This window comes from Schistocerca piceifrons, chromosome 7 (genome assembly GCF_021461385.2).
Source record: "Schistocerca piceifrons isolate TAMUIC-IGC-003096 chromosome 7, iqSchPice1.1, whole genome shotgun sequence".
NCBI classification, from domain to species: Eukaryota; Metazoa; Arthropoda; class Insecta; order Orthoptera; family Acrididae; genus Schistocerca; species Schistocerca piceifrons.
This window is the reverse complement of record NC_060144.1, coordinates 589,415,175-589,439,331: the sequence shown is the minus strand read 5'-3', so window position 1 is coordinate 589,439,331 and position 24,157 is coordinate 589,415,175.

Sequence of the window (24,157 nt, the reverse complement as noted above, 5' to 3'; positions counted from 1 at the left end):
GCAAAAGTCCTTCATCGTTTGTCGAATGACCGATTTTGAGGAACTGTCTATAACGATGGTTTTTTTCCCAAAATCATCAGTTTTCCTTGGTGGCGGTAACAGTAAACCATGCGGTTTATTTTCGCGTTCCGTCCTTATGCTTCCTATTGTGGCGGGGATCACGTTTGCATAAATGACAGCCCTTTGGGGCTTGGCTGCTTAACGCACGCTGTAATAACATCAGAGACGATCGAACAGTCATTACTCCGCAGATACCTCCTCTTCTCCAAACTCTGCACATTTTCTTGCAATTCAAGGCGATTATCCATCACTACCGTATTACGTCATTAAGTATACAAAGGTAACTGAGACACAGTGGCAACTCTGAGATCCCACGAGCAGAAACGACTTATATCGCAACACGCCGATCGCTCCGCTACACAGGTGACGAGCCGCTGTTTTTGAGTGTCCCTATTGGCCAGTGGGAGAGTTATTGTGGGATTGTGGGAAACGCCACTTCTCCCACCAAAAGCGCTGTTCGCTCATGAGTTTACAGACAAACTATAGCTATGTACCAATACCTGTACTCACGCAGAGCTATGGTGTATAAGTGAAGGACCCAACATGAAGTTCAGTTCACTGAAGGAATTCCTATGTCGGAAATTCTGCCTACTTGACTGAACAGAACAGGGATAATTACAGTTTATTTCCTACAATATTTGTGTTATTTTTCCTTGATATCCTCTACAACCACGCTTATATATATAATCACCGAAAGTTCTTTAGCTTATGCTTTGAAATTTTGACACAACCTTCCATTGAAATGCGTATTTATTTATATATAAACTTCTACATCTGCCTGATATCATGTAGGGCCCCGCGAATACTCAGAAGTGCCGCAACACGACATGGCGTGGACTCAACAAATGTGTGAAGATGTGCTGGAGGGAACTGACTCCATAAATCCTTCAGGGCTGTCCATAAATACGTAAGTGCACGAGGAGGTGTAGATTTCCTCCGAACAGCACGTTGAAAGGTGTCGCGGATATGCTCAACAATGTTAACGTCTGCGGAGTTTGGTGACCTGTGGATGTGTTTAAACTCAGAAGAGCGTTTCTGGAACCACTTCATAGCAATTCTGGACTTGTGGGGTGTCGCACTGACCAAGTTCGTCGGAATGCACAATGGACATGAATGGATCAGACAGTTGATCAGACGTACGTCTCATCTGTCAGAGTCGTATCTAGACGTATCAGGGGTTCCATATCACTACAACTGCACACGCCCCACAGCATTACACAGCCTCCAACAGCTTGAACAGTCCCCTGACGACATGCAGGATCGATGGTTTCATGAAGTTGTCTCCGTACCCGTACACGTCCACCAGCTCGAAACAATTTGAAACAAGACTCATTTGACCAGGCAACATGTTTCCAGTCATCGACAGTCTAATGTTGGTGTAGACGGGCCCAGGCGAGGCGTAAAGCTCTGCGTCGTGCAGTCATCAAGGGGACACGAGTGGGCCTTCTGCTCCGAAAGCCCATATCGATGATGTTTCGTTGAATGGCTCGCTCGCCGACACTTGCTGATTGTCCAGCACTGAAATCTGCAGCAGTTTGACGAAGGATTGCACTTCTGTCTCGTTAAGTGATTATTTTCAGTCGCCGTTGGTCCCTTTCTTGAAGGATCTTTTTCGGCCACAGCGATGTCGGAGATTTGAAATTCACAAATACACTCGTGAAATAGTCGTACAGGAAAATCCCCACTTCATCGTTACCTCTGACATGCTGTCTCCCATCGCTCGGGTGCTCACTGCACCACGTTAAAACTCACTTAAATCTTGATAACCAGCTATTGTAGCTGCAGTAACCGATTTAACAACTGTCCTAGACACTTGTTGTCTTATATAGGCGCTGCCGACCACAGCGCCGTATTCTGCCTGTTAACATACCTCTGTATTTGAATACACATGCCTATAACAGTTTATTTGGTGCTTCAATTGTTGTTAATGTGGTCTTCAGTCGTGAGACTGGTTTGATGCAGCTCTCCATGCTACTCTATTCTGTGCAAGCTTATTCATTTGCCAGTACCTATTGCAGCCTACATCCTTCTGAATCTGCTTAGTGTACTCATCTCTTGGTTGCCCTCTACGATTTTTACCCTCCACACTGCCCTCCAATACTAAATTGGTGATCCCTTGATGCCTCAGAACATGTCCTACCAACCGATGCCTTCTTCTAGTTAAGTTGTGCCACAAACTCCTCTTCTCCCCAATTCTATTCAACACCTCCTCATTAGTTATGTGATATACCCATCTTATCTTCAGCATTCTTCTGTAGCACCACATTTCGAAAGCTTCTATTCTCTTCTGGTCTAAACTATTTATCGTCCACGTTTCACTTCCATACATGGCTACACTACATACAAATACTTTCAGAAACGACTTCCTAACACTTAAATAAATACTCGATGTTAACAAATTTCTCTTGTTCAGAAACGCTTTCCTTGCCATTGCCAGTCTACATTTGATATCCTCTCTACTTCAACCGTCATCAGTTATTTTGCTCCCCAAATAGCAAAACTCCTTTACTACTTTAAGTGTCTCATTTCCTAATCTAATTCCCTCAGCATCACCCGACTTAATTCCACTACATTCCATTATCTTTGTTTTGCTTTTGTTGATGTTCATCTTATACCCTCCTTTCAAGACACTGTCCATTCCGTTCAACTGCTCTTCCAAGTCCTTTGCTGTTTCTGACAGAATTACAATGTCATCGGCGAACCTCAAAGTTTTTATTTCTTCTCCATGGATTTTAATGCCTACTCCGAACTTTTCTTTTGATTGCTTTACTGCTTACTCAATATACAGATTGAATAGCATCGGGGAGAGGCTACAATCATGTCTCACTCTCTTCCCAACCACTGCTTCCCTTTCATGTCCCTCGACTCTTATAACTGCCGTCTGGTTTCTCTACAAATTGTAAATAGCCTTTCGCTCCCTGTATTTTACATCTGCCACCTTCAGAATTTTATATATATATATATATATATATATATATATATATATATATATATATATATATATAATGTCTGTTCTAAATCTTAACCCAAACTGAGATGCCTCATCGGGCACACAAGGATCGGTAATCGCGCAGGAACCAGGGGTCGCATACGACATGAGAGGATGCTACGATCTCGAGAGGGCGTTGCTATGCAAACATGGTCGAAGCGCTTAGAGACCATCGCCTTCACGCCGTGAAAGCATTCGGAGTAACATGGCTTGCTACATGTACGATGAAATGGCTGAGAGGCATTCGATTTCTAGCGCGGCCAACTGCAAAGGACGAAGGGCCATGCTCTGATATCATGCGAAATATGCCCATAGAAAGATGCCCTGCCACACATTGCTCTCCACCCCGCATCACCAGTTGTGCGAAGCCGGCTCGTTAAATGGCGGGTGCTAGTCGTCAACGAACATCACAGACAGTTGCAGCGGGAGACATCGTTCTCAAGAGAGTGCAGCGCACGCCGTGAAGAAAATTACGAGAGGGGCATCCCGAGCCACTGATATCCACCAACCATCAAATGGCTCTGAGCGCTATGGGACTTAACATCTGAGGTCATCAGTCCCCTAGAACTTAGAACCACTTAAATCTAACTAACCTAAGGACATCACACACATCCATGCCCGAGGCAGGATTCGAACCAGCCACCGTATCGGTCTCACACACAGTCAGAAAAGAATAGAGGAAGAAGTGGAGAAAGAGGAAGATATACTCTCATACCATTCATCAATAATCACAGTCCTAGCGAATTACGTATGACATTTGGTGTTCATCGATATCAGCTGATTAACTTGTGAACTAACTTGTGAAATAAGTAAAATTATAAATTATTTGAAAAATAAATGTTCTGTTGGAGTGGATGACATCTATAATAAGATATTGAAACAAGGTGGAGCAATTACAGCTGATGTTCTGAGTTACATATGTAATGCATAACTAACTCAAAATATTTTCCCAGACGGGTTAAAATATGCCATTGTCAGGCCACTCTACAAAAAGGGGGACACCACAGATGTCAATAATTATCGGCCAGTGTCCATGCTTACAGCATTTTCAAAAATCTTCGAGAAAGTAATGTACTCAAGAGTGGTTAGCCATCTCAACTAACGGGATACTTAGTAAATCACAGTTCAGATTTCAAAAATGCTGTTCCACTGATACAGCAATACGCAATTTCACTATCCACATAATTTAAATAGTAAATGGTAAATAGTAAATAGTAAAATGTCACCAACAGGAATTTTCTGTGACTTGTACAAAGCATTTGATTCTGTGAACCATGATATTATGTTACAGAAATTACAATTCTATGATATAAAAGGAATAGCAGATGAGTGCTTTGAGTCATACCCACAGGACAAGAAGCAAAAAGTTTCCTTGTATGGATCAAGTGATTTAAAAAAGTTTGTCACTTCATCTAACTGGGGTGAAATTACATTAAGTGTTCCACAGGCTTCAATCTTGGGTACCCTTCTGTTCTTGATATATGTTAACGACCGCCCTTCCTATCTGAAACAGGAATCTGGCTGGACTGACACTGTTTGCTGATGCTACAAGTCTAGTACCTTCCGCCGCGGAAGTCGAACACGCGCCAGAACAAATGGACTTGGTCAGCCCATAGAGGGCTCCGCCTCCGTGGCGACAATTCCGCGCAGCGGCTCTCGCGCAGCGAGGGCGCCACCGCTACAGCACGTACAGACCGCGGCCAATAGCCGCTCCCTCCGATTTCGTATATAGGGACCCGCTCTGCCCTAGTCCAGTCACTCTGGTACTCGCTCTGGATTTCGTTTCTATCTCGGCGGTACTGTGTTCTGGTCGTCGCTCGTTGTTGACATTTGCCTGGCTCTGCTTCTGAATGGATTTACTGTTGGTGTTTGGTGTTGTGGTATCCACAAGCCTCCGTTGTTTATCTCTTCCTTGTGGTGTCGGTCATAGCCGGTCGTGGTCGGTTGTTGTCGGTTGTCGTTGGTCTGTCGCCCGACTCGTCCTGTGTTTACCCAGTGGTGCGTGCTCCACAGCCGGCGGCTTACCCACCTGGCGGCTCCGATCTGCAGCCCAAGGCGTTCCCGCAGTTGGTTTTGGTTACTACAGCAAGTCTCATTATTAATCCAGTAAAAGAAACTCCAGTTGAAAATGATACAAATAAGGTCTTTGGAAAAGTCATTAATTGGTTTTCTGCAAATGGACTTACTCTGAACTTTGAAAAAACGCAGTACATCCAATTTGCTGCAAAAATTACAGTTCCTTCAATAAATATAACATATCAACAGAAGTCAGTGGACATGGTAGGGCATACTAAGTTTTTGGATGTACATATAGATGAGAATCTTAATTGGAAAATTCATAGTTTGGATCTCCTAAGGCGACTAGGTTCAGTAACTTTTGCAATCAGAATAATTGGCAATTTTGAGGATACAGAGATTAGTGAGCTAACATACTTTGCATACTTTCACTCTCTGATACCATATGGAATAATATTGTGGGTAACTCAACATTTAGACAAAAAGTATTCACTGCTCAAAAGAAAGTGGTTAGAATGATGTTTTGGGTTCATAGTCGCACATCTTGTAGGCATCTTTTTAAAAGTTTGTGAATTCTTACAAAATCGTCACATTACATATACTCACTAATGAGATTTGTTCTCAACGACATGGACGAGTTTAAAAACAACAGTGACATTCATGATTATAATATCAGAAAAAAGAAAGACTTACACTATACTTTACTCAGCTTGTCTTTGGCACAGAAATGGGTAAAATACGATGCTATAAAAATTTTCGACAAATTACCATAAGAAATAAAATGTGTGGCAAACAGCAGGAATAGCTTCTAAAATAAATTCAAATCATATCTGCTTGACAACTCCTTCTATACAGTTGATGAATTCTAGAATAGGAATAAATAAATCTATAAATATATGATATGCTTTTTGTGACATTTAAGGGAATGGGGTAAACAGTAGATATATTAATCTCCCTCTCTCTGTCTCTCTCTCTCTCATATATATATATATATATATATATATATATATATATATGTTAAAAATCTTGTTTCATATGTGCATTTCTTTTGCACTTGACACGTTCCATATCATAAAAGGTACTGTTCCGTGCCATTGATAAATGGAACACGCAACAAACTAGCTGTATATGCTGGGAAAGCAACCCACATACACATTGTAGACAGGTAGTCTCAGTGGATATCTGGTTTAGTGCTGCTAATATCTAAAATCTTCAAATCCCAAAAAGTAGTTGCTGAAAGAGAAGAAAATGTGCTGGAATATTACAAGCTGTTAATTCACTTGGGCGAAAAACACTCCAAAAGGATGGTTAAGAAGCACAAATAGTAGGAAATTTATTAACACTATTCGACTAGAGTTAAGCAGTGTATATAATAAAGGTGAAGCCACTGGTGAGCAACATACCTCTGGAGTATATCTATTATGATGACGCCAATAAAATGGTAGGCCAACTATGACTGCTGATAGCATCAGCCGCCACAAGGAATACAGCTCACACATACAAAACAATATTCATTTCAGAACTTCAAGAAGGACGTGTTACTGAATACTACTTACAGAGACGGTGGTTCATGACCTTTACCAACCTGCTTGGTAAACTTTCCCATGCAGACATGTTAAATATTTTGGAGGATTTATGGTAGGCTGATCTCGGGGATGTTAGAGAAAAATTCACTACCGAATAAAAACTTCAAATGTATCTTAACGGTCACAGATAAGTTTTCTAAATTCACCTGGGCCCTTCTTGTTAAGGCAAAAATTAGGAAGGAAGTTGTGGAGGTGTTTGTGCTATTGCTGCAGACTGGGACAAATCAGTGTTCTGACAACCTGCAAATGAATTATGGAAGTGAATTTTAGAATAAGGAATAAACCACTACTCAACATTCTTCCACATGAAAGCGAGTATTGTGGAGTGTCTGAACAGAACCATAATAACCTGTGTGTCGGTGCAATTTACTGTTTGTAGACAAATGGCTAGACGTTCCCTCAAAAATTATTAGGGAGCATAATGGTCCGATTAAGATGAAACCAATTCATACATGTGACAATGGGCTGATTAATACTGCATAAAATCGTATTAAAGAAGTGGATCAACACAAGCAGCAACTCAGAGTAGGTGATTTGGTGCATACTTAGAAATATGAAACTGTTTTTGAAAATTGTTACCTTCCGAAGTGGTAATCAAAGACATTTACTGTGTCAAAAGTACAGAGGGCAATTCTGAAAACATAGATCTTAAAGGGCAGCGATAGTAAAGAATTTACAAGAAGTTTTCACACCGAGGAAGTGTAGAAAAGTTGTTAACTGGACGTGTTTCTCAAAGAGCGTGTCATAAGGTGTCGTGGCAACAGCTCTTCAGCCAAAACGGCATGGCTTTGCATCACCGCAGAACTGTTGTGTGAACTCTCGCAGTTTGGTATGTAACAGGCTGAGGGCAACACTGGGAAACAAGCAGAAACCTCTACGGTTGGGGACGCAACTTCTTAGAATCGCTCTTGGCATCTCCTTCAGCCAACATTCGTGGCTGAAAAGGTTTTTTGATTTAAACACTGAACAGAGCATTTCCACGACATGTGATTTCGAAAAGGATGTTTATAAACTGATGAATAATTTAGTTTTCGACAGAATCATGTAGTATGTTAGAAGCCGCAGTGATATTAATTTAGTTTACCTTAGTGGTGCGCATTATGTGACAAGAGATAACGTCGCCAAACCAAATATCAAATGCGTCAATATCTTAAATTAAGGACTAGTTGCCGCAGAGATGGCCAATGTTTCAGTGCAGCTCACAAAGCCTGTTTATATATATATATATATATATATATATATATATATATATATATATATATATATATATATGAGTTCTGAAACTTTCCACCTCCAAATGTACCACGTTCACTACGAGTCTGCGAAGTCAGACTTTCCTGATCCAGAATTATTTTATTGTAGTACAGAGAGTTTCGTCTACTGGGTTAAAGGCAGCGGTCATTGTGTCGTAATTATATACAATCCGGAGGAAATCACCCTGTCGGAATATGCGGCCGATAAACCTTACCGAATAACACCTCAAAATGAGAAGGTTATCGGCCGGATGAATGTCGAGGCGAGTGGGCAATTTGTGCAGTTACTGGGGCTGAAGGCAAAGATGTACGAATACGACATAGATGGAGGTGCCAACCAGCGATAAGCTCACTTCGTGCTAGCTCTCACAGTTGAAGACTACAAGAGGTTCTCGCTCTAGGAGGTTGGCACAGCTCCGAAAATATTGCGCCGGGTAGTCTATATGGTAAGGCCATGAGGTACACACTAAACTGCAGCTGAAAGTCGTGCTGTCGCGTCATGATGGCAAATGGTTCATCTGTGGGGACAGGAATGGGACCTTACCATATTCACAACTGTGAGTGATTGAGAGTGAGGCTGGTTAATTTATTAGTAAACCACTTGTGTGTATGAGTGTGTGCAGTATAGTTGTATAAACTGCTTGTCACAATTGATTGTGTGTGAGTGTATGTGAATGTCTGTACACTATCTGTGCTTGTAAATATTGTATACTAGCTGCTTCTGGCTACCCGTTGCTGTGTCCCAGTGTGCTTAATGGGAACAGGAAGAAAAGAGAAAGCACACATTTCTAAAATGAATGGGAATTGAATGTACATACTAATCTTCTTCTCCCAATTATCTCAGTCCATCTCCTGCTCCCCCTCTCTTGTACAGCACCTCCTCCTTCGTCCTCTCTGTCCATCGCCTCCTCCTCACTCTCTCTGTCCAACACCTTATTTCTGCTTTCTGTTTCTTTCCTCCCCACCGTCTGGCCATCTCCTATTCCTCCTAAAACATAACAACACAGTGTCTAATAACTTTTCGCATAATTAATTCTCTAATCATGATGCAATTGTGAAGCAATTTCTATCATATGTATCTCCCATTATTTTATTTATGTTGTGTAATTAAATGTCAAGGAATTAATTCAAGTAAACAAATTAAAAAAGGATATTGTGGTAATGATGTAGTATAGACGCTGGCTTAGTCAGGGTAGTTTGCTAGTGTACAGGGCCAAAGAATATGTTTGAAGTAATTAGTATTTTCACTAAGCAGGTTAGCGTGGAGTCGGGCATTAGTAGTCAGCGGACAGAGTTGCTAGCGACAAGTGGTCAAGTGCAGACGTTGTGAGCGGGAATGTAAGGAAGAAACTGCAAAATTTTAATAAATATTCAAGCCTATTATACCGTTGTAAATGGACACAGTACGTTGTGGTAAACGGGAATTAACATTCAAGATGAGTGCTGTTGGCCGAAACTTCTTATGTGAAGCGACGATAAAGGAGAGCCTGTTGCCATGCATTGTCGACGAATAATGCCTTACATCTCACTAGTAGAAACTCATCAAAGTGAGATCCGACCAGTTTCATTGTCAGACTATACAAGGTCGCCAGCTTAGCAATTTTTCTTAACTGAACAGGAAATTGCTTAGCTCAGTAACTGTTGTAGTGAAAATGTACTTTACCTCAATCGTTTGCCCAACACTGTCCTACCCTATCACAATTATTGACTCAAATAATGCCAGTGAAAGAATAGTAACGTATTGAAAGTAATGAGCTTATTTAATTTCGGTGACTAAGACAAAGAAGTAAAATTTAAAAAACTAAGAACTAAACAAAACCGTCGATTAACAACGGAGAACATCGTTGTTTGGTAGAACAACTAACTACAGAATAATGACTAACACTAACACGGTAAAAGAGCATTTTAAACGAATGTTGACAAAATCAGTCATCAGAACAAAACGTTTCATGTTTATTGTGCTTCCTGTGAACTCGCTCATATTTGCAAATTATGTAACAATGTAGTGCAAAAATACTTATTCTTTGCTAAATGAAACATTACAGACTTTCCAGAAAAACTCACTATAATTGAAAACAAGTATTTATAAATATTGGCATTTCTAAAATCAGTAACAGCATTACAGTGAGCAACGCAAAGCTATTCATTACATGAACTGTTTAGCAATCAATTATGTTTGAAATGCGTGTGTGCGGTAGAAATATTTGGCTGGTTTCCTGAGTAACTTTAAATCATAGTATTAACTGTGTTTTTTGCATCTGAACTCTTGCCAGTCCTTTTGACACTGTTCTCACATGATTACAATTCAGTGATTTGTTCGTAACTACAGTCTATAAGCAATTAATAATAGTACAGTCATTTTTGCTCGCATAATGCGCTGGCGACCATTTTTAAGTAACTTGAAAATTAAAATTATACCACAATCAGTTTATTTACTCCAAATTTCACTAACTGCTTCTTATTTTTACCTTTCTTGTCAAAATTTATTTCGATTGTTATTGTGCAAAAGTAGTCATGGGACAACGTTTCGGTTATTAATATAATTCCATTTCTCCGGTTTTACATTATTCTTTGAAATAAATGCCTTTCCAAAACAATAGGGAATACTAGTTGCATGTGTCAATTAGCAGTTACAATTAAGCAAAAGTTTAGGTTCTTTGTACTCCCACCATCTACTATTAAGCTTTGTTTGTTGTTATTCCAAATTCAGATTCTGTAGTGGTTCTGGTAATCTGGTAAACCATAAATACCAATTTCCTGTTGGCTAAAACGTTACATTGTTACATATTGTTTATACATTAATATATTATGTATATTAATAGTGTATAGCCTATATTTGTCTTTATGTTTATTACAGTAAGGTGTAAAAATCTGAAGTAAATCAGTGGAGTACTTTATGTGATTTTTGGTTTGATGTTCACCTTTATATATTACATATTTATTTGTATATTACATGTATCAAAAAAGGTATGTAAAAACATGCACATATTCGAATGCAGTGCTTTGTCAATACTGCAAAGCAATTGGTGTGGAACTTAACATTTTGCACAAATGAACATTTACATTTTTACATACATTTCTCCTATAATTATTACATATATATCTATGTATTAAACATGACATCCCATTAGACATATAAAAACATGCACCTATTCAAATGCAACGTTATGTCAAAATTTGAAAGCAATCAGTGATGAACTGTAGGAGATTTCAATTTTGAACAAGGGAAACATTTACATTTTCATTTATGCAGACGTAAATGTTCGTTTGTTCAAAATCTTAAATCTGTGAAACTTCTTCACCTATTCCTTTGAAATTTTGACTCGACGTTGCACTAGAATACGCGTGCGTATTTACACATCTAAGGGAGCGAGCGCCATATGGTATATAAATATAGGCCTATGTACCTTTACTTTTTATTTATTGAATATGTGTAATATGTGTATTCATATACCGTGTGTCATTCCAGCATGTATATAAATTATGCAGCTATTCTAGTGCAAAGTTGCATGAAAATTTCAAAGTAATCGGTGATTCGGAGAGGTACGATTTTGAACAAATGAACATTTTTACATTTTTTGTTTAGGGAGATATTCATACGTATGCGTATGTCTAGTTCTCCTTAGTCCTTTTAACCCTACTCCCCTATTTTTCATATATTTTACAAAGAAAATGATCAGGAATTAAAATGTAAATAATGTATAAAATTTGTGAACAGTAATGAATATTGTAAAAACAAAACCAAATTTACAAAGGACCCTACAGTGTTAAAAAAAAAGGCAAACTACAGTTAATGCCGGCGGTTTTGTTGCTGTCAGAAGTAGTTTATCTCGTAACGAAGTTGAAGTATATACTTCCCGTGAGTTAGTTTCTATGAAAAACTGAATAAATTAGTAATAGGTTTCTTTTACCGACCTCCCGCCTCATATGACATTGTTGCTGAACAATGGCACTTTCTAGTGATCTCAATCTACCGTCGATAAGTTGGCGAAAATGAGGCAGGTGGTAGGCCTAATAAATCGTCCGAAATCGTGCGAAATGTTTTTCTGAAAATTATTTTGAACGATCAGTTCAGCAGTCGACTTTAAGTGTAAATGATTGCGAATAATACTTGACCTCTCAGCAAAAATTGATCTCGAGCAAAAACGGAGAATTATGACGGATATAGGCATTAGTAACGACAATATTGAACAAGATTGATGTGGGGCGAGTGTAAGATCCAAATTCGTGAATGGGGGTGGGTGGTTCCAAATTCGTCTGGTATTGAAGTGTAAACCAGATATGGCTTGTATTTAAAAGAGTATCGACAAGAATGCAGAAATTTACTACAAACGCATTAATAAGAAACGCAACTGGCCCGCTATGCTACACAAAAACGGTCAGAACACTGTTGCAGTTCAAAAAAACGAAAAGTCCTCAAGATTGGCCAAATTTTACGGACACTCGAAAGCTGTGGCTGTTGAAGGTAGCACTCTGCTCTTCATCTTTCTCCCCATTAAAAAGCGATGATGTACCTACAATTTCAGGTGCAAGGGAAAATGGAAAAACTGACACCAGCTCAACGAATTCTATGGAACGGCTTGTAACCTTGTAACGCCGGAAATGCATATCCTCCTATTTCCATCGAGTGTACTATTAATTTTTTTCCTTATTTTGTTACCTGAAAATATGACAGTTCTGTGTCTTTGTATATTGTAATTGTTTTACTATTTGTATATATATATATATATTTATTTATGCATTTAAGTCGATGTATGATCGGTTTGTTTTGTAAATATTATTTGTATTTTTACGCTGGGTCTGGCCTAGGGAAAACTGTGCTATCGAACGATTACATCGATAGGTAGTGTGGAGAAATAAAGTGTTTAGGAACTTTGGTAGTGTTAACTCTGCTGCGTGGAGCGCAGGCAGAGCAGAGAGAGTCTGGCTGGGGTAGGGCGGTGGAGCAGTTGTGTTGTGTGACGCTCCCGCGAGTTGCCGCGCTTTCGGGGTTTGGTAGCATGTAATTGCGCTCGACTTGCTATGTTAGTTTCTGACACGGTGTCGCGGACGGGAAACATCAGCTGGCGCACATCAAGAGCCCGTTTCGCCTGGTGACCGTGTCGAGAAGAAGGTGCGCCAACATCCAGCTTCTGCAACAGGGACGGCCGACAATGAGTGACTGTCGCCACCTCCTCGATCGACCTCTTCAAACCTTCAATCAACCAACAAGGAAGACTGGTACCACGTAAAGTTTTAAAACTGTATGGCAGACCTCAGCTTTTCAAACTGTTAAATTTTTCTCACTAAATTACAGCAACGTAGCATGAACCTTTGTTGCTCATTGTCCCAATGGCATCACCAAGCAGGGTCCCTTCCTTTTCCGAAATGGACCCGAGTGTCGTTGAAATTCAGACGCCAGCATTAAAGTAATATCACTCCATTTCACTGCTTTAATTTCAAAGTTCAGTTAAGGTATTCATAGCTGGCTACAATATTTAGATTACACAAGCACAAATTAAGAGTGCGAGTTTTGTTACCATATTTTAGCTTACCTGTGACTGCAGCTCAGCTTGATTCGTAGTAAATGTTACTATTGTTAATTGTCCAGAATCATTTAATTCAAGTTCAAAGTTAAATCTCTTATTTCTAAATTGCGTATATTCGAGTAGCTTTTGAAATGATTGTTGAGGTAGCCCAAGACTAACCTTATTTTACTGAATTTCGTATTGCTTCAGAAACAAATCTCACTATTAATTTCAGTCACTAAATTAACTTTCAATTTTCAGTTGCCACGCTTTTAGTGCTAATTGTATGTGCCATAACCTTTCTTTTTCAGTTACTATAGTAATTGTCAATAGGACTGGCGACCGTAATTTTTCCAAAATCTGAAGTATTTAATTACCGCTAGTTAATTGTTAACGTAACGACCGCACGTTTACTTTCTTCATTAACTTTACCCTTTTTCAAAATTAATTTCCACCAGTTTCATTTGCATTTTTCCTTTCATTTAGATGTAACCCTTTCCTCCCTCTTTACCGACAGATTAACTTCGGTGACGATTGCTGTTCCCACATTTCCATTAGGTACACGCGGTTTAATTTTTCACTATCATTAAGGTCGATAATTGAGAGGGAGGTTACAACCTTCCCGATTCCTAATCGGTCAGTGCGATAATATGGCCGTGATCGTGTATGCATAATGGATTTGGTTTTGGACAATGCCATTGTCTCTGAAGAAAATCTCACGTGTTATTGGAGAGAAGAGTACAACTGATTATTCTAATGAGCAACCTATTCTACTCCTGCGCTTCTTACTTACTTGGAACTGATTTAATACTTAGACAGTGCTATCAACGAGGCTAAATATGAACCGAAAACAAGTACCAAATGACTCAAAGAGAGCACAACAAAACTAATTGTAATAACATAGAAACTAATTAATACATTCGCCAGCGAAATTCGGAAGTGTCTGTCCAAGATGTGATCAATAATGCGGACATCACCGTCTACATAACTGTTCGTCTGTACGTGCGGCAACAGAAGGTTGACATAAGTTTGACAACACAATACGTTACGAAATAATCATGAGTAAAGAAAACAATCGTCTTACATCGTTAAAACTTAGTATCTTAATCAGGAAAAGATATTTAAACTCCTTACTGAAAATTCAATGATTTGCTGGGGAGAGCTTTTTTGTTACAACCTCAGACTAACATTTACTAATGTGCACTAGTTTCTTTGACATAGAAAGTTACGTACCTTGAATAAATTTTAATTTCTATGAAAATTCATTGGATCAAATAAGCAACTGTTGGCTGTGACTCTGGCAACGCCAAACTATGAACCGCGTCAACAGACGCCAGCAGTACTACAATACACACAGATAAAAAAATATATTAATTTAATTTATTCTTTTCTTTAATTTCAGCTCGCCGGTATTACTTCAGTTCTAGTTACGTTGCTGTACTTGGTTTCAGTCAATTAGAAAACATGATAGTATTGAACAACACTTTTAACTTATTGAGGCATCATACTTGGTTATTTTCAGTTACCTTTTTAGCAGACCAACAAAGCGGGCAATGACATTCATTTACACTGAAGCGACAATGAAACTGGTATAGCTATGCATATTCAAATACAGAGATAAGTAAACAGGCAGAACACGGCGGTGCGGTCGACAATGCCTACATAAGACAACAAGTGTCTGTTGCAGTTGTGAGATCGGTTACTGCTGCTACAATGACGTGTTGTCATCATTTAAGTGAGTTTGAACGTGGTGTTATAATCGGCGCACGAGCGATGGGACAAAGCATCTCCAAGGTAGCAATGAAGTGGGGAATTTCACGAACAACCATTTCACGACTGAAAGGCTTTCACGACCGGATGGTACTGTTGCTGATAATTATTCCGGGTTATATGGCAACGTTTCGTCCAATACTACGTTGGACATCTTCAGAGGTATGGCTGGTCCTGCTAAGTCCTGCCAACTGACGAATCGGGCGTCGGAGAGCGGCCTAAATACCAAGGAAATTGGGCGTGGTCTAGCTTGCACATAGTAGCAGAGAGAAAACTAGTCAGAGATAAAATGTAACTATCGATAATAGTCCGTCATGGATAAAAATCACTTACCGATTCTGTAACGCCACTGTCCATATCTCGCTTAATTTCAAGGCCTCTTCTTTTCTATTAAAATTATCTTTATGCTTACAAATTTCAAAAGCCTCCCTATACAGTCGTGGATAATAGTTCGTGGTAGCACTTAAAACTGTAGTTTCAGGAAACTTAACTACATGGTCACATGACTGAAGTGCATGTTCCGCAACGCCAGATTTATCTATTTTTCCCAGTCGGCAAAGACTTTTATGCTCCTTTACCCTCGTATTCAAACTTCTTTTCGTAGTACCAATATAGACCTTGCCACAAGTACACGGAATTTTACACACACCGCTAGATGATAATGGTGGCCTTCTGTCTTTAACAGAACGAAGTACTTGTCCTATTTTTCTATTCGGTTTGAATACCGATTTCACTTTATGTTTCAGCAAAATTTTGCCGATTCGATCTGTAACCATACTAATGAAAAGTAAAGACACCGTATTCTTCCATTGCTGTGTACCATCCTCGTCCTTTGGCCTGCTGTAATTAGGTCTTAAAACTCTGTTAACTTCTTTGTTTGAGAACCTGTTCTTATCGAAGGCCTGTTTCAGATGATTCAGTTCCGTATCCAGATATTCCGGAGTACAAATCCGTTTTGCCCTGTCCACTAAGCTTTTGATTACACCTCTTTTTTGTTGATGGTGATGATTGTAGTTCTTACATAAGTATCTATCAGTATGTGTGCTCTTCCGAAACACTTTATGTTTTAGACTGCCATCGGTCTGTCTCATAACTAACACATGGAGAAACGACATAGCCTGGTCTTTTTCCACTTCAATGGTAAACTGAATTTTAGGGTTTATGTTATTAAGATAATCAAAAAATTCGTCTAAGGCTTTTTTACCGTGAAGGCTTTTTTACCATGGACCACGGCCATATAACCCGGAAGAATTATCAACAACTGTACCGTGAATATCAGAAATCCGGTAAAACTTCAAATTTACGACATCGCTGCGGTCGAGAAAAGATTCTGCAAGAATGGGACCAATGACAACTGAAGAGAATCGTTCAACATGACAGAAATGCAACCCTTCCGCAAACTGCTGCAGATTTCAGTGCTGGACCATCAACAAATGTCAGCGTGCGAATCATTCAACGGAACATCATCGATTCGGGATTTCGGAGGCGAAGGCCTTCTCATGAAGCCAAGATGACTGCATGACACAAAACTTGACGCCTCTCCTGGGCCCGTCAACACTGACAAACTGCTGATGACTGGAAGCATGTTGCGTGGTAGGAAGAGTCTCGATTCAAATTGTTGCGAGCGGATGGACGTGTACGGGTACGGAGACAGCCTCGTGAATCCATTGACCCTGCATGTCACCACAGGACTGTCCAAGCTGGTAGATGTTCTGTATTGGTGTGGGGCGTGTGCAGACGGAGTGATATGGGACCCCTGATACTTCTAGGTACCACTCTGACAGATGACACGTACGTAAGCATCCTGTCTGATCAGCAGTATCCATTCATTTCCATTGTGTATTCCGTCGGACTTGAACAAATCCAGCAGGACAATGTGACACTCCAAACGTCCAGAATAGCTACTGAGTGGCTCCAGGAGCACTCTTCTGAGTTTTAACGCTTCCATTGTCCACCAAACGCCCCAGACATGAACGTTATTGAGCATATCTGGGATCCCTTGCCACGTGCCGCTCGGAAGAGATCTCCACCCCCTTGTACACCTACGGATTTGTGGACAGGCCTGCAGGATTCATGTTGTCAGTTCCCTCCGGCATTACTTCAGACGTTAGTCGAGTCCATGCCACGTCGTGTTGCGGAATTTCTGCGTGCTTTCGGGGGCCCTACACGATATTAGGCAGATGTACCAGTTTCTTTGGTTCTTCAGTGTATTATGTTGCTTGTAACCATCTAAACAACGACACCGGGCTGTTCAGTAACTGGCAAAGATTGGGACTCTAAATAAGTGACAGTGGCTGGGGATAATGACGAGAAAAGGTACCTACAGTTTTTTACGTACAACACTTATCATTGCAGTAAATTTCACTGAGAGTGTTACTGGCTGATGCATCACAAAGTTTTTAACTTGCACGTAAATAAAAAAAAACCTTACAATTCGTTGTAAATGTTAAGCCGTCGTCTTCGTTGTCGTCTACACTGCTACCATTGCTCTATGTAGTACTACTGGCACACCTTGATTCGCAATGACCAGTTATGGAGCAGGGTCTTGATATTGTCTTACATTTGTCCACACTCGTCATGTTCTTGATGCTGCTTTTATGGCAACTGCGCTTCATCTAGGCCAGACAGCGCACATCACATGTGTGTATTTCCTCTACGTCTGACAACCATGTTTAGTCTCCTACGATCTCTGCTCTGACGTCACAGAAGCGTCTAGAGAGAGTGCTCCTGAACAAGATTTTAGTCGCGGCCACCGATGCTACCTTCCCTAATTATCCTCAGCGGCATTAACCCAGAATAAGCACATCGTAATAGAAAATATTCGTACAGGTTACAGCACGTTTCAGTAAGATTTACGGGATTAAACAAGTACATCATGTTTACAACAAACACAACGTGCAAAAATTTTAGGTGGCACATATGTATTACAGTATCACAGTCTCACGTGAAGACTTTTCAGGAGCAATGGCTTTCGATATCATACAGATGCAACGTGATTTCTAAAGATTTGCTGTTTCCTGCTCAGAAGAAAATCGAAGGGATGTATGTCATATCGATCCTACTGGTATTCGTATTCATACCACATTCAGCTACTCGTCTCGCTCTGATAACTTTATTACTTTTTCAAATCTTTGTTCTTATATTTCCAGACGGGTCGCATCCCTATTTCATCGTTCGACGAATCTGTAAGAAATCATTACTTCACGTCGCGTGTTCTGGAGCATGAACGTCAAAAGGGCAGCACAGTAAATTATCCTTTACCCTTCCACTTTTGCTGCTAAACGATATTAAATTCTTCCTTTACATAGCATTTTTTGTGAGAAAATACACCTGTAACCTAAACACCGCTTGCACACTTTTATTAAAGACGTAATGAAACGGGGGCCATACAAAAGCATTTCCTTAATGAAAAATTTGATACTGGAAATGTTCTAAGGTATCTTGTTTGACGCGTTTACCCACCTTCGCAAAGATTTCGCCTGTCTTGTATTCAGTAATAGGAGGAAATTTGACTGCGGTGGGTTTCTTCGGGAACCTTTACGCTTCAGTGTCCCCCCAACTACTTGCATTCACTGAATTCTAGGACCTTGAACGGTGCTTGAGATAACGTTGACACTGTAAGGGAGACGGTTAACAGCGTTTGAGTTTGATACACTGGGGAAGCGGTTACTTTGCGTCCCTCCTTCAGTTTTATAAAATAAGCTACAAATGAAACACTGAAATAGTTTGATATACTGTATTAAAAAATGCTCGCTGTTCTTTCAGTTGCATTTACGTTTAAGCACTGATGTTATGGATCATCTGATTCTGTTTAGCGCTGAAAATGACTACTATTAAAATACGATACAAATCATTTACCGTATCTAAACAACATTAGGAAGCTATGTGCTTCTTATCAAGCGTAGGCAATGTCTCTCTATTAGTAATATATGCAGACTGTGTAACCTCCCACTCACTTATCGACCTTAATGACAGTGAAAAATTAAACCGCGTGTACCTAATGGAAATTTGGGAAAGCAATCGTCACCGAAGTTAATCTGTCGGTAAAGAGGGAGGAAAGGGTTACATCTAAATGAAAGGAAAAATGCAAATGAAACTGGTGCAAATTAATGTTGAAAAGGGGAAAAGTTAATAGAGAAAGTAAATGTGCGGCCGTTACGTTAACAATTAACTAGCGGTAATTAGATATTTGAGATTTGGGGGAAATCACGGTCGCCAGTCCTAAGGACAATTACTGTAGTAACTGAAAAAGAAAGGTTATTACACATATAATTAGCACTAGAAGCGTGGCAACTGAAGGTTGACACGTGTAGTGTGAAAACTGAAAGTTTGTCAGAAGTAATAACTTTCGCTGCACTCTGACTTAATTTAGCAAAAGAATTAATAAAACCGGAAAACTGAAAGTTAATTTAGTGACTGAAATTAATAAGAAGCTTTCTTTCTTAGCACATCGAAATTCAGTAGAATACGGTTAGTCTTGGACTACCTCAACAATCATTTCAAAAGCTACTTGAATCTACGCAATTTAGAAATAAGAGATTTAGCTTTGAACTTGAATTAAATGATTCTCAACAATTAACAATAGTAAGATTTAGTACGTACCAAGCTGAGCTGCAGCCACAGGTAAGCTAAAATACGGTAACAAAACTCGCACTCTTAATTTGTGCTTGCGTAATCTAAATATTGTAGCCAGCTATGAATACTTAAACTGAACTTTGAAATTAAAGCAGTGAAATTTAATTATATTATTTTAATGCTGGCGTTTGAATTTCAACGACACTCGGGTTCATTTCGGAAAAGGAAGGGACCCTGCTTGGCAATGCAATTGGGACAATGAGCAACAAAGGTTCATGCTAAGTTGCTGTAATTTTGCGAGGCAAATGGAACAATTTGAGCCGGCCGAAGTGGCCGTGCGGTTAAAGGCGCTGCAGTCTGGAACCGCAAGACCGCTACGGTCGCAGGTTCGAATCCTGCCTCGGGCATGGATGTTTGTGATGTCCTTAGGTTAGTTAGGTTTAATTAGTTCTGAGTTCTAGGGGACTAATGACCTCAGCAGTTGAGACCCATAGTGCTCAGAGCCATTTGAACCATTTTTGAACAATTTGAAAAGCTGAGGTCTGCCATACAGTTCTGAAACTTTGCGTGCTTTTAGTCTTCCTTGTTGGTTGATTGAAGGTTTGAAGCCGTCGATCGAGGAGGTGGCGACGGTCACACATTGTCGGCCGTCGCTGTTGCAGAAGCTGGATGTTGGCGCGCCTTCTTCTCAACTCGGTCACCAGACGAAACGGGCTCTTGATGTGCGCCAGCTAATGCTTCCCGTCCGCGACACCAAGTCGAGCGCAATTACATGCTGCCAAACCCCGAAAGCGCGGCAACTCGCGGGAGCTACACACAGCACACCTGCTCCACTGCTACTCCAGCCAGACTCCCTCTGCCCGCGCCCCACGCGACAGAGTTAACACTACCAAAGATCCTACACACTTTGATTCTTCACACGACCCATCGATGTAATCGTTCGATAACAGTTTTCCCTAGGCAAGACCCAGCGTAAAAATACAAATAATATTTACGAAACAAACCAATTATACATCGACGTAAGTTCATAAATATATATATATATATACAAACAGTAAAACAATTACAATATATAAAGAGACAGAAATGTCATATCTTGAGGTAACAAAACAAGGAAAAAAATAATAGTACAATAGATGGAAATAGAAGGATATGCATTTCCGGCGTTACAACTGAAGTGACGAATGAAAATTGATATGAGGGCCGGTACTGGAATTCAGTTCTCCTGCAGAAGGCCTAGGTTGGAATCATTGCCTCGGTACAAATTTTCATTTTTCGCTTCAGTCTGCGTATTAAATTATAGGTGTTTCATACTTGATACAGTCACTGGAACCAAATAGTTTCATTCTCTGTTGGTGAATGTAGTGTCGTCTGAAGTCGGGAAGAGTATACGATGAGATTTGGCTCTATGGTTTATCCGAACGTAATCTGACTGAGCAACTTCAGCTCGTATATTCAGGCGACGAAGTTGATTAACAGATTAAAAAGACATTTCTCAAGCGGGTCAGCTGTTCTCACTAATCACAGAAGGTGGAAAGGACTGGTAGATCGCTGAGATAGGCGCAAATAGTAGCGAACTGCAGTCCATGAAAAGTACATTTTTTAACCCCGCATTTTAGCAATCCTGTAACAAAACAAAACTCATTTTAGTAGTGTGGTGTCCTACGGAGGTCGACTTCTTAACCTGCTCCCTGGCCATTATTCATGTCATCGAAAAGATGGGATGAGGTTGCTCTTGTGAACGTATTGAAATTCAAATACTCGCCGCAGCTGAGAAAGTCAGTCACTAGAAGACAAGTTCACCAACCAAATAATATTCTTCTCAGTTCGCGTGAAATGTGACTGGGTGCCGTCAAACCTGGCTTGCGACCGTTCGTTCTGCTCATTAGAGCCTGTAAAACACAACAGAGAAATTATTATCTGGGAGGATTTACATCTACATTTACATCTACATGGCTATTCTGCAAATCAAACTTAAATGCTGCCTGGTATATAGTTCATCGAATCACCGTCACAGTAACTCCCAATTACTCCACTCTCGAACAGCGAACTGACAAGGTGAACACTTGTCTTTCCGTGCGTGCTCTGATTTCCATTATTTTATTATGATAATAGTTTCTCGGCGTCAAAAAAAGAACTTTTTTTGCATTCGGGGGAGAACTTTGGTGATTGGAATTTCGTGAGAAGATCCTGCCGCAACGACAAACACCTTTGTATTAATGATGTCCAACTCAAATACTGTATCACGTCCGTGATACTCTCTCCTCCATTTCTCGATAATAAAGAACATACTTTTCTTCTTTTAGCTTTTTCGATGCAGTCTGTTACTCCTCTGCGGTAAGGACCCCACACCGCACGGCTGTACTCCAAGAGAGGACCTACAAGCGTAGTGTAGGCGGTCTCTTTGTTATATCTGTTGCATTTTCTAGGGGTTCTGCCAATAAAAGGCAGTCTTTACTTTTCCTTCCTCACAACATTTTTAATGCGTTCTTTCTAATTCAAGTTGCTCATAATTGTAATTCCTACGTATTCAGTTGAATTTATGGCCTTTAGATTTGACTGATTTATCATGTAATCGAAGATTCCGTCTAGCACTCATGTGAATGTCTCCACACTTTTCATTACTCAAGGGACAATTTCCAGTTTACGAACCATACAGACCACTTATCTAAATCGTTCGACAACTGGTTTCGATCTTCTGAATGTTTTACAAGACTATAAACGACAGGAGCATTTGCAGAAAACCAAAGACGGCTGCTCATATTGTCTCCTAAATCATTTCAATAAATAAGGAACAGCAGAGGGCCTATAACCCCACTTTGAGGAACGCCAGAAATCACTTCTGCTTTACTACTGATCTTTCCGTCAATTACTACAAACTGTAACCTCTCTTATAGGAAATCACGAATCTAGCCACATAACTGGAACTATATTCCATAAGCAAGCAGTATGATTAAAAACCGTTTGTGAGGTACAGTGTCAAAAGCCTTCTCGATATCTAGTAACTTGGAATCAATTTTAAATCTCTAGTCAATAGCTATCAACACTTTGTGTGTCTTAAAAACTGGTTGTGTTTCACAAGAACGACGTTTTCTAAATCCGTCTTGACTGTGAGTCAATAGACCGTTTTCTTCGAGGTAATTCATAGTGTTCAAACACAGTATATGTTCCATAATTCTGCTGCTTAACGACTTTGATGATATGGGCCTCTAATTTAGTGGACTACTCCTGTTGCCTTTCTTGAATATTGGTGAGACCTGTGCTACTTTCCAGTCTTTCGGGTTTTCGTCGAGTGAACTGAAACAAATCGCCCTCCCAGAAACTAACTTGAAACTAATAAAATTAACACATAATTTAGCCGCCTAATACCTTTCATAATTGAAGTTCATTAGCGCACATATCACGTACATTATAAGACGAGTATTGAGTATTGTCTAGCACTAGCATTCATTTTTAATAAAATTTTGCAATCCATTTTTCTGTACATTTGTTCCTCTAACTTGAATGCTACCTCTTTCATGCTACATATTAACCATTCACAATGTGGTTTCTGCAGGAAGTAGTCTTGACGATTTTTCGTACTGCTGTTCATTAATGTTATGGAAAATGTACTTGGTCTATTTTATGATCACACTTAAATACCGATAGCTGAAGTATAAAAGTCTGTAAAGTGAAAGAAGTGCTGAAAGTAAATTAATAACAGTTTTCATAAAATAAATGTATAGAAATTTTGGCTTATGTCTTGTGAATGTATCAAAAAATTCTGGAATGTCAAAATTGGAATCTGAGCACCAAAAGCACATTTTCTAAACCATCATTAAAATCGTATTAAAAATTCGGAACTCAAAAACTAATTAATCTCTAGACCTCAAAACCTTCGTGTTGCTACGTATTTACGTGATAGACACCGTTTTAAAATTCGGCTGCAATCGGCAAAGTAGAAGAAAAGTTAATTTTTTTGACGGAGTCTCCCCTTAAAGTAAGAGAGTAAGTAATGATAAAGTACTTCAGAGGATAAAGAGCTCCTCCCTAACAGCCAATGAAGGCCCAAAGGTACTCACGAGCAGCCGTGTCATCCTCAGCCCATAGGCGTCACTGGATGCGAACATGGAGGGTCATGTGGTCAGCACACCGCTCTTCCGGCATTATGTCAGTTTCCGAGACCGGAGCCGCTACTTTTCAGTCAAGTAGCTCCTCAATTTGCACCATAAGGGCTGAGTGCACCCCGCGTGCCATCAGCGCTCGGTACATTTTAGTCTACATACATCATGACATTCACATTTCTAATCAATAAATGCTTGGAAGTTCTCATGTACCGTGTATCCAAGTACTAACCCACCCGATGTCGCATAACTTCGGTGATCTAACGGGAACCGGTGTTAGCACTGTGGCAAGGCCGTT